Here is a 15,418-nt window from a genome sequence, read left to right as displayed (position 1 = left end):
CAGACTGTCAAGTATTCTGAGCCTGAAGCCCCTCGGCCAATGGGCTGGCTTCCTCAACACATAGCTAAAATACCGGGAAGGATGTAGAGATGTGATGGGGTATGAGTGTAAAAGAGGATTTCATTCATACGATTTGATTCCTACTGTAGCTATGCTGATTACTCAAACCTTTACATGGTAAAACACATCACAAAAACTGTAGTTTGAATAACAATGTACAGGTACATCAGGGTTGAGGTCCATTCCAATTCATTTCAGTTTCATGAAGTGAAATTCCAAATAAAGTGTTGAAAAATCCTAACTGAAACTAAGACATCTTTCCATTCTTGAATTGCAATTTCAATTCACTTCCCAAATTGACCAAATTAAAATGGAATGTCCATCAATTGATGGACCCCAAACTTAACTAGCCCACTGAAGTACAGTGAGGCAACTTTACTTTGAATACTGCTAATACCGTAGCCTGTCTTCGTCGTGCAAACTCCTGTGGTTAAACACATTGGCAAGACAGTACAGACAAATCTGGGACCAGGCTACTAATACAGTACACATATAAATATAATTACGAAAAGGGGCAAACATAAAAAAGAATGGGTTATATAGAGTATAATAGAGTGAATAACGAAAGAATAATAAAGTGTTAACCTAGCCTAGCACAGCGTACAGTATGTACAGTAAGGTTATATATTTACCTTGGATATTGCTGCTATGCCCAGTAGTCGTTCGAAGGCCTTGAGGTTTAGGTTAAGTCTATTATAGAAGGTTTCGCTTTGTGCCTTCCTACCCAGCCAGTATATGGAGATCAGCACCTGGGAGAAAGAGAACATGAGTTATTACAAAAATCATGATTATAATGTATGCATAAGTACTTTACAGGAGCAATGCCAATGTCTCTAAATACAGCAACTGGGTGGGTGCATATGCTTTTTGACAGACATTTTTCTACTGTTCTTTTCTACTGAACATCTATTAAACAGCTATTAAACAGAACAAACAAGCAGACCTGGGTTCAAATAGTACTTGTTTTCTTTCAAATACTTTGAGTGTTTGAGGAGTGCCAGATGGGCAGAGTTTGCCCTTGTGGGACTATACAATTGGTGAAAAGCCAGGCACCCTCAATCAAGTGTGGCTAAAGTATTTGAATGAAAACAGATCCTGTTTGAACCCAGGTAAACAGTGGAAAACAGTAGGACATAGTTATATATTGATAAGGACACACTTACAGTACATTTGAGCAGAACTCTACGTAGCCTACATATAGTATGGACTGTTAGGATGGCTCATGATTAGATTTCTGTATTGTTATTGTATAGTAATGCCCATACATAGTTGTCCTAAGGTTATACTGGCCTCTGTGGCTCCTGTGGCCACTAGTGTCCAGCTCTTTGCTTTCCTGCCTCATCCAGAACCGTCTGATACATCGCTATTTGTTTGTGTGCACTGACCTGACCTATACCTCTTGTAAACATGTAGGTCTTTGAATCATGTTTTATAAAAAAGTAATGCAGCTCTCAATAATGTCATTCCATGAGCACTACAGATATCACAGAACTCAAGTGCTATTTGCATGTAAAAAATGTGGAGGGATGCATTTACTCCATTTAGTATGTTTTTGTCGGTGTCCCACTATTTGATGGTAGTTCCCCTTTATGTTCAGTTTTCTGCATATTACATGGTAATTACATGTTGTTTTGGCAGCACAGGGTAATACTAACTACAGTGCATATTTACAGGCCTTCCCTGCAAAAACATTGCTCAAGAGTCTTTAGACTAAAGCGGATACCTTGTCAGTTGCACAACTGAATGCATTTAACCAAAATGTGTCTTCCACATTTAACCTAAGGTACAGGGGGCTGCCTTATTCGACATCATCTACACCTGGGGAGCAGTTAATTACCTTGCTCAACAGCAGAACGACAGATTTTTCCACTTTGCAGGCTCAGGGATTTGAACCAGCAACCTTTTGGTTACCGCTCCAACACTCTTAACCACTAGACTACCTGCCACTCCCTAGCCTTAGCTTCTTGCTGCCCCAGAAAGTGATCTGGGTATGGTATTATGGAAATCACTTCTATTGAAGCGGTCTGATGGTTAAAAAATGACTACATACTGTATACAGTAGATTGGAATGTAGCAATAGGATGGATAAAGACATACTGTAAGCACAAAACCCTAAAATCACCCTACTGTTCCATTGGATTCTACAGTAGTGGGCAAAGCCAATCTCCGCCATCTCCTCAAACCTTCCCAAGTAAAATAAAAACATTTCCACTCACATGTTTCAGTCCCCTGTTGGTCTCTTGATAGGTGTGCGTGTAAGAGAAGTGTATGTGGGAGTGTGTGTGTGGTTTATCACTCACAGCCTGCTAAAATGACAATAAAAGAATAGTGTGTTTAGGTCTATGTGCTTCCCCCACTGAAAGAGCTGGAAAGAGAGAGTACAATCCATGCGACTGCCAGCCCTTGCATCACCCCTGCCCCCCTTACACAACAACAGAACAAGACAAAGGCTGGGGCTGGGATGGAGTGGAGGCCACACACACACAAGCACACAAATCGACACACTAAGCACACATACAATTTGTGTCAATGGCCATATGCACACAGACTCACACACATACATACAGTGCCTTCGGGAAGTTTAATGACCTATAGACTTTTTCCAAATCTAGTTAGGTTACAGCCTTATTCTAACATGGATTAAAATGCCCCCCCCCATCAATCTACACACAATACCCCATGACGACAAAGCAAAAACAGGTTTTTAGAAATGTTTGCTAATTTCTTAAAAATAAAACTTGAGAAATATTACATTTCCTTAAGTATTCAGACCTTTTACTCAGTACTTTGTTGAAGCACCTTTGGCAGAGATTACAGACTTGAGTCTTCTTGGGTATGACACTTCAAGATTGGCACACCTGTATTTGAGGAGTGTCTCCCATTTTTCTCTACAGATCCTCTCAATCTCTGTCAGGTTGGATGGGGAGCGTCACTGCACAGCTATTTTCAGGTCTCTCCAGAGATGTTCGATTGGTTTCAAGTCCGGACTCTGGCTGGGCAATTCAAGGACATTCAGAGACTTGTCCCGAAGCCACTCCTGAGTTGTCTTGGCAGTGTGCTTAGGGTCGTTGTCCTGTTGGAAGGTGAACCTTCGGCCCAGTCTGAGGTCCTGTGCGCTCCGAAGCAGGTTTCTATCAAGGATCTCTCTGTACTTTGTTCCGTTCGTCTTTCCCTCAATCCTGACTCGTCTCCCAGTCCCTGCCGCTGAAAAACACCCCCACAGCATGATTCACAGTAGGGATGGTGCCAAGTTTCCTCCAGACGTGACACTTGACATTTAGGCCAAAGAGTTTAGTCTTGATTTCATCAGACCAGAAAATCTTGTTTCTCATGGTCAGAGAGTCTTTTTGGCAAACTCCAAGCGGGCTGTCACGTGCCTGATACTGAGGAGTGGCTTACGTCAGGCCACTCTACCATAAAGGCCTGATTGGTGGAGTGTTGCATAGATGGTTGTTCCTCTCGAAGGTTCTCCCATCTCTACTCTAGAGCTCTGTCAGAGTGACCATCGGGTTCTTGGTCACCTCCCTAACCAAGGCCCTTCTCACCCAATTGCTTTGTTTGGCAGGGCGGACAACTCTAGGAAGAGTCTTGGTGGTTCCAAACTTCTTCCATTTAAGAATGATGGAGGTCACTGTGTTCTTGGGGACCTTCAATGCTGCAACAAAATGTGGTACCCTTCCCCAGATCTATGCTTTGACACAATCATATCTCGGAAGTCTACATACAATTCCTTTGACCTCATGGCTTGGTTTTAGCTCTGACATGCACTGTCAACTGTGGGACACATAAACCGGTGTGTGTCTTTCCAAATAATTGTCCAATCAGTTGAATTTCAAGTTCCAATCAAGTTGTAGAAACATCTCAAGGATTATCAATGGAAACAGAATGTACCTGAGTCTCATAGCAAAGAGTCTTAATGTCAATATGGTCATTCTGTTTTTTATGTTTTATAAATTTGCAAACATTTCTAGAAACCTGTTTTTGCTTTGTCATTATGGGGTATTGTGTGTAGATTGCTGAGGATTTTAATTTTATTTGATTCATTTTAGAATAAAGCTTTAACGTAACAAATTGTGGAAAAGGTCAAGGGGTCTGAACATTTTTTGAAGGCACTGTATTTGGCAATAATACATGGCTTCATTGGCTAAATGGGTTATATCAAATAGATGTTTTCTGATCTCTTTAATAAGAAGTGTATGTTTTAAAATCGAACACAAGTTTGATTCCAGAACAATCTTCTATGTGAGCATGTTTTGGAGGTGGGGGGTCATGGCTTTATTGATAATTTATTGTTATCAAAGAAGATGCATGCATACATAGTTGGCAATAAAACTGGCTTAATTATGTACATTGATTGTATCAATCTCTTTTAGAACTTTATGTTCTCATAAACCTTTTCTCAAGTTTGACTTGAAAACCTTCTGTGTGTGCATAGGTGGTTCAGCTTTTGGTCCATATTTGCTTGGTTATTTACGACAGTCACTAAATACCACACAGGCATAAAAATTATTGGACTTTGAAGGGTAAAAAGCAGAGGTAAGAAAACAATTTGAGGTCCTGACACAGGCCTATTGATTTATATGAATTTAAACCTCCCAAATACAGTAACACACATCCTGCACATATACGTATGTTCACAGATTGTCAGAGATATTATATACCCCCAGAAGTTCAGTCATATTTTTGGTTCTTGTGTATACTGACCCCCAAATGTCAGTAAATCACGCTAGTAGTAGAAGTATTGAGTCTCAATGGGTCGATTTGCAAGTGCAACCAAACTACACCGAAAAATAAAGCACATTCTAACCTTCCTGAACTTACACTCTGCCTCCAATTAGTCTCCATATGTCACCTGTGAAGAGGACAGTAGAGTATGTATGTCATGTGTGCTTCAACAGGGGACCAATAGTGCTGTAAAGTAGCACTAACGTGATAACCACAGTGACAGAGGGATATACTGTATACAACCATTCTCCGTCTCTCCGTGCTCCGCCTTCCTCCCGTCATACAACGGTAATACAATACTCACACCACAGTGAGCGTGTGTGTGGTGTCCTGTGGCCCTTGCTTTTATCCAGCATGCAATGGGTCTGGTGCGGCTTGGAGCACTTGCTGAGTATACTGGGTGTGAACATTCTGCTGCTGCGACGACGACCATCTGACTTTCTATCAAAATTCTACTACTGCTTTGGTTTAGCATGAAAAGCGACAACAAAAAAACATATAGGTATTAGAAAGGTTCAATTAAGTTTGGAGATAAATTATTGGTGTTGTTTTCCCAATATTACTTTTTAGATGATCTTTCAACTTTATTTGGTATATGAAAGTACAATATAGTCTGATCTATACAACACAGACCACTGGAAAATGTAGATTTTTGGGGTGACCTATCTCTTTAAATGCCACCAATATGGTTGATGAAAACAAGCTAGCTAATGAAGTCAACATGGGTTGACACAACACCACAGTATGTGATATCACCACAGCTGGCTCTCAAGGACCTGCATCATTTCAAATGCAAGCGATCCATACACCCCAACAAACCTGTGAACCAAAGTGAAAATTAAACCAGGCGTTCACCGATTCCACGTCTCCCGGATTTATGGGGCCAATAAAACATCTTGCTTTTTCTCTGGTGTGGCCTGGAACAAAGTCTACATTATTCTTAATATTTATGGTACTGCGAGGACTGCAGGGGTGGGTGGGTGGGGTTCAGGCCAAACTACCACAGGCCTGGTTACCTAATGCTAATTTATGAGGGGTGGTAATGGATGTAGGCCTTGTTAGGAGAACATGGGATAAAAACCTATTCTCTGTGCCCCTCGGGTCTGTACTGACGCCTCACCACCAGATCAGCTGAGAGAGAGCTATCAACAGCACCAGGCATTGTGACTAGTGTTGTCATTGAAACTGAGGCATTATGCCGCCTAGTTTCATCCTGTAGATATAGAACATTTATTCACTCTCATACTAAAACGTATACCGAACTAGTCATCATAGTTCAGTCACCTTCAAAACGATTATGTTGAACAAAATTCCTGTGGGATTGGGATTCAGCTGAGATATGGGACTTATATAAAAGAGGCTGGGAGAAGACCTGGGAAGGCAAGGATCCCGGAGTCGCCTCTTTGCCGTTGACGTTGAGACTGGTGTTTTTTGCGGGTACTATTTAATGAAGCAGGTACTATTCAACTGGCAGTTGAGTACTTGTGAGGCATTTGTTTCACACTAATGTACTTGTCATCTTGCTCACTTGTGCACCAAGGCCTCCCACTCCTCTTTCTATTCTGGTTAGAGCCCGTTTTCATTGTTCTGTGAAGGGAGTAGTAAACAGCGTTGTAAGAGATCTTCAGTTTCTTGGCAATTTCTCGCATGGATAAGCCTTCATTTCTCAGAACAAGAATAGACTGACGAGTTTCAGAAGAAGTTCTTTGTTTCTGGCCATTTTGAGCCTGTAATCGAACTCACAAATGCTGACGCTCCAGACACTCAATTAGTCTAAAGAAGGCCAATTTTGGGTTTTCTAATGATCAATTAGCCTTTCAAAATGATAAACTTGGATTAGCTAACACAACGTGCCATTGGAACACAGGAGTGATGGTTGCTGATAATGGGCCTCTGTACGCCTATGTAGATGTTCCATAAAAAAATCAACCATTTCCAGCTACAATAATCATTTACAACATTAACAATGTCTACACTGTATTTCTGATCAATTTGTTATTTTAATGGTCAAACAATGTGCTTTTCTTGAAAAAACAAGGACATTTCTAAGTGACCCTACACTTTTTCCTTTTTTGGCATAGCAGTCAGACGTCTTTTGTCCTCGTCTTGTCGTGTCCCATATATATACATATTTACAACTTTCTTCGCATACCTTTTTATGTATATTTTTTCTTTTCCATAAACTCATCTTCAAAACACTCTCCTGCAACCTGCCTCACCAATTTATATTAAAAAAGAAAGTATTATTTACCTAAAATCTGTAATCCTCCATAGAAGCTAACCAGAAGCTAGCCAGAAGCTAACCAGAAGCTAGCCAGAAGCTATCCAGAAGCTAACTAGAAGCTAGCCAGAAGCTAACCAGAAGCTAGCCTGAAGCTAGCCTGAAGCTAACCAGAAGCTAAACAGAAGCTAACCAGAAGCTAGCCAGAAGCTAGCCAGAAGCTAGTTAGCATCTTTACTGGCTAATCGTTAGTATTCAGCTAACCACAGTTTGTGGTCATCAGCTATCCTTTAGCTCGAAAATCTATCGCCAGTTTTGTACGGCCCGGCTCGGACCGGAACATAACGGACCTATTTTTCTCTCCATGTCCCCGGATTTCAACCGCAAGCTCTGGACATTTATACCTGGATCTCGCAGCTAGCTAGCTGCTATCCGTGTGACTATCGGCTTACGTCGATCCCGGAGCAAACAACAATTATTCCGGAGCTAGCCAGCTGAAGAGTTCCATCAGTCACTCCAGGGCTACAATCACCTATCCGGACCCGTTTTTCACCATAATTTGCAAATAAATTCATAAAAAATCCTACAATGTGATTTTCTGGATTTTTTTTTCTAATTTTGTCTGTCATAGTTGAAGAGTACCTATGATGAAAATTACAGGCCTCGCTCATCTTTTTAAGTGGGAGAACTTGCACAATTGGTGGGTGACTAAATACTTTTTTGCCCCACTGTATATCTCTCTGGTCACCCCAAAACCAATTCGTTCTTTGGCCGCCTCTCCTTCCAGTTCTCTGCTGCCAATGACTGGAACGAATTACAAAATTTTCTGAAACTGGAAACACTTATCTCCCTCACTAGCTTTAAGCACCAGCTGTCGGAGCAGCTCACAGAATACTGCACCTCTGCATAGCCCACCTATAATTTAGCCCAAACAACTTTCCCTACTGTATTTATTTTATTTTATTTATTTATTTTGCTCCTTTGCACCCCATTATTTTTATTTCTACTTTGCACATTCTTCCACTGCAAATCTACAATTCCAGTGTTTTACTTGCTATATTGTATTTACTTACTTTTTTTGTCTTTACCTCCCTTATCTCACCTCATTTGCTCACATCGTATATAGACTTGTTTCTACTGTATTATTGACTGTATGTTTGTTTTACTCCATGTGTAACTCTGTGTCGTTGTACGTGTCGAACTGCTTTTCTTTATCTTGGCCAGGTCGCAATTGTAAATGAGAACTTGTTCTCAACTTGAAATAAAAAATACATCAATTTAAACAGTAGTGTATACAAATTATATATATACGTTTTACATTATTTTTACTGCTCTAGGGTTATAATTATTGCTTGGATAACCGTATTGACTTCTTTTTCACTCTTTATGTGGTGTGCACTGCCGAGAACACCGGAATAATTATCACTGAATTATTGTAATGTGTATCTATACATACTTTACATTGTTTGTTTGCGAATCACACATAATATCACTATAATCAGAGTGTTCATTTTCGGAAGTTGCTTTCATTTCAGCGCATGTGATTTGTAAACATTTCAACTGTATTACATCGATAATTACACGAGACGATTGTCGAGACGATGCCTTAAATCCCAGATTAATCTTTAGCGTTCTTATGGATGCAACGGAAAGACGTATTCCATTGAGCTCAATTCAGCCATTACTGGGGTATGTTTGATAGGTCAAAACAAACATTTCCTTGTTCGTAATGTTAACGGGAAAAAAACGACAGACACAAGCAAGAATATGAAAGAGTCGCAAGAGTAAATGAAAGCAATCAATCCAGAGAAATGTAAATGACAAGTGGATTTTGCACACCTGAAACACAGGAAATAGATGGCCAGAAAAGACAGATGCTCAGGTGGACAGGGCATAAGCTGAGAATAGTGACACAAGAGTTATGAGGGTTGAAATCACCGCAGCCGCAGTGCCACACGAGTACATCGCCACCTGACTCATTACTGAAATGTTCAGAATGTCTTAGATAGAAATTCTATGTATATAATAGTTTAGAATGTTTCAAATTTATTGAACACACTCCAGGCAGTATTCATAGAGAGAGGATCATTCATTTAAGGCAGTTTAAGCATTTAGATATAAATATGTGTATATCCATATCAACCTACAATATTGTTCTATCCATTTCAAAGCAGGAGAATAAAACAAAGTACACTACACGACCACAAGTATCTGGACACCTGCTTGTCGAACATCTAATTTCAAAATCATGGGCATTCATGTGGAGTTTGGCCCCCCCTTTGCTGCTACAACAGCCTCCACTCTTCTGGGAAGGCTTTCCCCTAGATGTTGGAACATTGCTGAGTGGACTTGCTTCCATTCAGCCACAAGAGCATTCGTGAGGTCTGGCACTGATGTTGGGCGATTAGGCCTGGCTCACAGTCGGCGTTCCAATTAATCCGAAAGATGTTCGATGGGGTTGAGGTCAGGGCTCTGTGCAGGCCAGTTAAATTCTTCCACACCGATCTCGACAAACCATTTCTGTATGGACCTCGCTTTGTGCACTGGGGCTGAAACAGGAACGGGCCTTCCCCAAACTGTTGCTACAAAGTTGAAGCACAGAATCATCTAGAATGTCATTGTATACTGTAGCATTAAGATTTCCCTTCACTTCAACTAAGGGGCCTAGCCCGAACCATGAAAAACAGCCCCAGATGATTATTCCTCCTCCACCAAACTTTACAGTTGGCACTATGCATTGAAGCAGGTAGCGTTCTCCTGGCATCTGCCAAACCGAGATCCATCCATCAGACTGCCAGATTGTGAAGCATGATTCATCACAGAGAATGCATTTCCATTGCTCCAGAGTCCAATGGACACGAGCGTTACACCACTCCAGGCAACGCTTGGCATTGCACATGGTGATGTAAGGCTTGTGTGCGTCTCCTCGGCCATGGAAACCCATATCATGAAGCTTCTGATGAACAGTTCTTGTGCTGACGTTGCTTCCAGAGACAGTTTGGAACTCAGTAGTGAGTGTTGAACAGACAATTTTTATGCTCTACGTGCTTCAGCACTTGGCAGTCCCGTTCTTTGAGCTTGTGTGGCCTACCATTTCGCAGCTGAGCTGTTGTTGCTCCTAGACGTTTTCACTTCACAATAACAGCACTTACAGTTGAACGGGGCAGCTCTAGCAGGGAAGAAATTTGACAAACTGACTTGTTGAAAAGGTGGCATCCTATGACGGTGCCAAATTGAATGTCAGTGAGCTCTCCATTAATGCCATTCTACTGCCAATGTTTGTCTATGGTGATTGCAAGGCTGTGTGCTCAGTTTTATATACCTGTCAGCAACGGGTGTGGCTGAAATAGCCAAATCCACTCATTTGAAGGGGTGTCCACATACTTTTGTATCCACTTATAGTGCACATGCTTTAGCCCTTTACACTCGTACTCGTTTACAGGTTGAAAATGGCAGATTTGGATACTGGGTGCCTAAATTGGAATGCAGTGGCGCACAGTAACATGCTATACATAACATCAGATCACAGGGTCTGTGCTTCACAGCTTTGTATGGGTTTTGACTGACAGCCATTCTGTCAAACACCTATGAGTCCAAAATGTTCACTACATTCACTGAATTAACAATTTAGCTAGTCATATTGGCAATAGAAAAAGCTTCAAATGGTGCCTATCTGACCCAGATTAAGATTTATAATGGACTGTTTTTGGATTTAGTAAACAATAACAGTAATTGTGTGATGGCTGTGTTCCAGACAAAAGAACTACAAGTGTGCTTGCTGTAGTTCTTCAACGGCACAGCTAGGAGAGCTATAATAAAAGCAGCTTATAGTTGATGACTCTTCTATGAGTCATAAAAGTGCATTGAGATGACTTAGGAACAGTGTACACTGTGGAGAGGTGTGTGGCCACTCGGACACACCAGTTTGACCTCTCACTAGAAAAAGCCTTGTAATTTTTTTGTCTTATGTTGCAGCTTCACCAGATTTTCCAAGAATATTCTTATCATGTTACTGAATGTATCCCATAATCTCCAAACAGTTCCCTTTTAATTATTACCATGGTTATGCATATGCTTTCCATATTTTGTTTGTAAGAAACATTTAAATTTAACACTATCCATTTAGGCCAATTCCCAGCCCCTGTTGTTACCTCATATCCCACCTGAGAAGAAAACACTTCAATTTGCTCAACTTGGCATTGGCTCAACTTACCCAAAGACAAACATTTTGACTATATTAGCCCACACAACTACAGGGATGCACTTTCATGCTAGGTTTATGACCTCATATTGAGGCTTACGGGTGTATGGAACGGTCTTAAAATGATCTACTTTGATTTAGATACAAGCATCATGAAACGTATAACACATTAAATTAATTAGACTTTGTGAAAAACTTTTTTTTGTTTGCTTACCACTTTTTCCATGTGGTTTCTTATTTCAGAGACTCAATGAAATGATTACATTTTCCTAAATATTTGGTCAAATTATTAATTTTGTGTATGGTTTCCTAGAAACAAGGATGGCTTAACTTATCCCTTTGGCTCAACTTACATACTATGTACTGATTTTATAAAACATTAAGAACACCTGCTATTTCCATGACACAAAGTGACTAGGTGAATCCGTGTGAAAGCTATGATCCCTTATTGATGTCACTTGTTATATCCACTTCAATCAGTGTAGATGAAGGGGAGAATGAGGATTTTTAAGCCTTGAGACATGGATAGTGTATGTGTGACATTCAGAGGGTAAACGGGCATGACAAACTATTGAAGTGCCTTTGAACCTGGTATAATAGTAGGTGCCAGGCACAACAGTTTGTGTCAAGAACTGCAACGCTGCTGGATTTTTCAAAATCAACAATTTCCCTTGTGTATCAAGAATGGTCCCCCACCCAAAGGACATCAAAACAACTTGACACAACTGTGGGAAGCATTGGAGTCAACACCTTGTAGAGTTCATGCCCCCGATGAATTGAGGTATTCTGTGGACAAAGGGTGGTGGTGCAACTCAATATTAGGAAGGTATTCTTAAGATTTTGTGCACTCAGAACACATGATAACCAATTGTCTAACAACATCAACACATGGCTCTTTCACAAAGCAGTGTCAACGAGTGAACCAGCTAACATTTGAAATAAAAGATAATCCATTTGACTCTCTTGTTTATAAAGAACGATGGTGAGAGTATAACTGTCTTTCCTTGAAACTAAACTTGACTAAAATATTCAACTATAGCTTTTTTTAGAGGCAAGGAAATGAGGTCATACAATATGTAATGTTAGATGATTAACTGATTGCTCCCACTTTGTGACTTTACTTACAACCTTGCTGAATCAGAAAGCATTCATCTTGCTGGTGTTGACAAACTGGGGACAAATATTTGACAATAACTCATCAACATTGACCTAGCACCCTCCTGTGAGTCAAATGATGCAACCTCTGCTTGGTTACACAATGGGTGGGGTGGACCAAACCTCCAAATTCTGGGATAGGTCGAGCAACAAACTAAACAACCGCGAGTCTGTCACATCCTTCCTGGTTCGACCACCAATGTGAACAAAAGAGGAAGTCAGAAAGTACATTCTTGTGCGGTACCGTCCCTGAGGAAGAAACAGAAACTGGAGCCTTCTGACGGAGGCCCTACCTGCACTGGTAAGGTATATATCAGAGCACAATACAGGTACACATTGTAAATCTGCTAGGCTGACGGCTATGGGAGTAATAAGTTAAAGAGCTGATCTTTCAGAAACGTGTACATTAATGATGTACTGTATATTGCTGTTTTGTATGTGACTGTTTTGAGAGGCTCAATTAGATAATGGATAACTACAGTGCCACTTTGTTAGCTATTCACCATGTTTCTTTAGGAGACTAGTTTATTGTTTATCCATTTTAATTGCAGGTGGATTTCTGAAGACTTAGATACACATTCAGGCTAATCACAAACATACACATACATGCACACTAATAACAAAATACAAACACACTAATCGCACACACAAACACTAATCACACACGCGCATGCTAATCACACACACACACACACTCAACAATAAAAGGATCTTGCACCTGCTATTGCTCCATGCCAAACTAACTACCTGTACACAATGGAACACCACTCAATGACCCATTGGTCCACCCCACCCATGCCAAGCCCTGCTGGGCGAGACAAGGCCATCACACACAATGGATGGGTAGGTCTGCGAGTCCTGATGAGTGATGCCTCAACACTAAAAACGACACACACTGAACACACATACCTAAACACCACACCACGTTGTACCGAAAGTACACCGTCCAAAAATAAAAATACCAAAGCACAGTCACCAGCCTACCTGGGAAAATTAAGCTCATCAGTTCTTCTGCGTGATTGATTGATTCAGCCAGGGCATGGACTGTTCTTACTCTGCGTTCAGCATCAATAAATACCTCACATATATACGTACACATAACACCTTGTCACTAAGCATAAATCAGGTGTCATGAAAAATGAAAGGTGGGTTATAAAAAATGAAAAAAGTTCTTGAAGAAAAATGTCTAGGATCAGTCTCAGCTGAGCTCAGATGTCAAATTTTGTTTTATTGGAGGCATCACACACACACACAAATATTGAGAGAGGGATTGTGTCACGCTTATGAGACACTATAGCCACTGTTGTCGAGTGAAAGAACAAGTGGATGGGCAAACGGTTGGGCTGGCATTTCTCTCTCCAGCCAGGGAGCACAAATATAGCCTTTGAGCTGTGTTGCCCCGTCGCCATTTACAGCCAGGGCCGTAACCATGGAGGGGAGAGGACTTTATTGGCCGTTCACCATTATCGCTCCTCGTTCCGTTTCGCAATCTCTTCACAGTTCAAACATGGCTGCGCAGAGGACGGATAGTTTGAGCAGTACAGTAAGGGATGAAAGCAATGCAATACAGTGCAACTGTTGTGTCACAGACACATCCGAAATTCAAACAGAGAGCTCTTTTTTTCTGCTTTACCGAGGAAAAGTGACAGTTACAGTTACTTGTCCTTGTGAAGGTAAAACAAACAAATGTTGTTTCTTTACGCCTACCAAGGGCAAGCTGAAATTTCATAAAAAATCATTTTTAAATCCTTGAATATGAGATGGTGCATTTCAAGGGGTTTTAATACTGTCATGAACATTTCTAATGAATAGATAAATGTTGATCACATATTTGTGCAGCATTCCTATTCAGCTTGATTTTATGTTTAGGTAAAGTAAACTTTCATATCCAGCCGTCAATCTGACAAAAAGGAACTCCACCCTGTAAATCAGACAGTTTGCTCGATCAACAGTTGCAGAGTGTTGCATAATCAAATGCTATCGTGCCACATTGCCACTCCTCTAGCTAATTGTCTGGTGATGGTCAGTTAAATTCCTCAGGAGCCAAAGATTATTGTACTCTACCTCATTCAGAAGCCTGTGTAAAGTTCTGTTTTTGGGCTGTGAAGTAATCTCCCCATGTCAATAATTTGTGTCAATAATTTACTAAATCGAAAGGCCATCAGCAGAGTGACTTTGGACAAGAAATACAGTCTGTGTCTCTCATAGACACAGAAAGGAAGCAGAAAGGTCTCAAAGTAAGATAAAGGCAGAGCTAAATACTGCATATTTAAGCTGCAAGGTAGAATTTGGCCGTAACCACAGATCTAGGATCAGATTACTCTACCCTCTACAACCCCAGCCATTCTTGAGGAAGTACAAATTATCTGACTAATGATTCTACCAACACTGTAAAATGAGCTGTGTAAGCATGCATATTTCTAACATCCTACTGTACAGTAGGTTCATGACTGTAAATTACTAGAACAATGCTGTTGGTACAGTAGTATCCATTGTATAAGCTAGAAAGCCCCTTTAGTCTGTAGATTTGGGATGGAATATGACGTATTCTGAAGGTGTAGGTTCACATACTATGACCTAATCAGCTGATTTCCAGGGTCAGCTGGTAAAGCCTGACTCAATACATTCCAGAGCTTTTTTTTCATAACAAATCAGAGACTGTAGTGCATTTTTCTGCATTCAACGTTACATTACATTGTTGTGAGAGACAGCTTTTCTTAACCAAGTGACCTGAACTCTCTAAATAAAACCTCTAGAACTGAACAATGCTACATCATTGCTAGGGATGTTTTACCTGACCACGTGACCATCATTGGTAAGGCTAGTAGGTTTTGCCTGTCCATGTGACCTGACCACTAATATCTCTTGAACTCTGTAGATAAAAACTCTTGAAAAGTCTAGAACATGGCTAAGGGCACACTGCAAAGACTTAAAATATTTTTTAACCTATTTTTCCTCCCCAATTTCATGATTACCATCTTGTCTCATTTCTGCAACTCCCCAACGGGCTCAGGAGAGGAGAAGGTTGAGTCCTCCGAAACATGACTAGCCAAGCC

The 15,418-nt window shown here is 40.7% G+C and overlaps 1 protein-coding gene across 8 annotated transcripts in view; it reads right to left on the bottom strand.

Annotated features, from left to right (window-relative positions):
- Positions 1-15,418, bottom strand: part of LOC112234605 (LIM domain only protein 7) — a 121,546-nt gene that overhangs the window by 63,038 nt on the left and 43,090 nt on the right. For 7 of the 8 annotated variants that reach the window (XM_024402836.2, XM_024402828.2, XM_024402863.2 and 4 more), the window contains one exon: positions 693-809. The gene's annotated coding sequence lies outside the window, so the exon portion shown is untranslated. Of the gene's footprint in view, positions 1-692; positions 810-2,276; positions 2,427-15,418 lie in introns of those variants that run through there. The other variant, XM_024402845.2, reaches the window with a different exon arrangement.

Source organism: Oncorhynchus tshawytscha, linkage group LG03 (assembly GCF_018296145.1).
Source record: "Oncorhynchus tshawytscha isolate Ot180627B linkage group LG03, Otsh_v2.0, whole genome shotgun sequence".
NCBI lineage: Eukaryota > Metazoa > Chordata > Actinopteri > Salmoniformes > Salmonidae > Oncorhynchus > Oncorhynchus tshawytscha.
The sequence above is the reverse complement of the archived record's forward strand: the minus strand, read 5'-3'. Positions and strand labels throughout refer to the sequence as shown.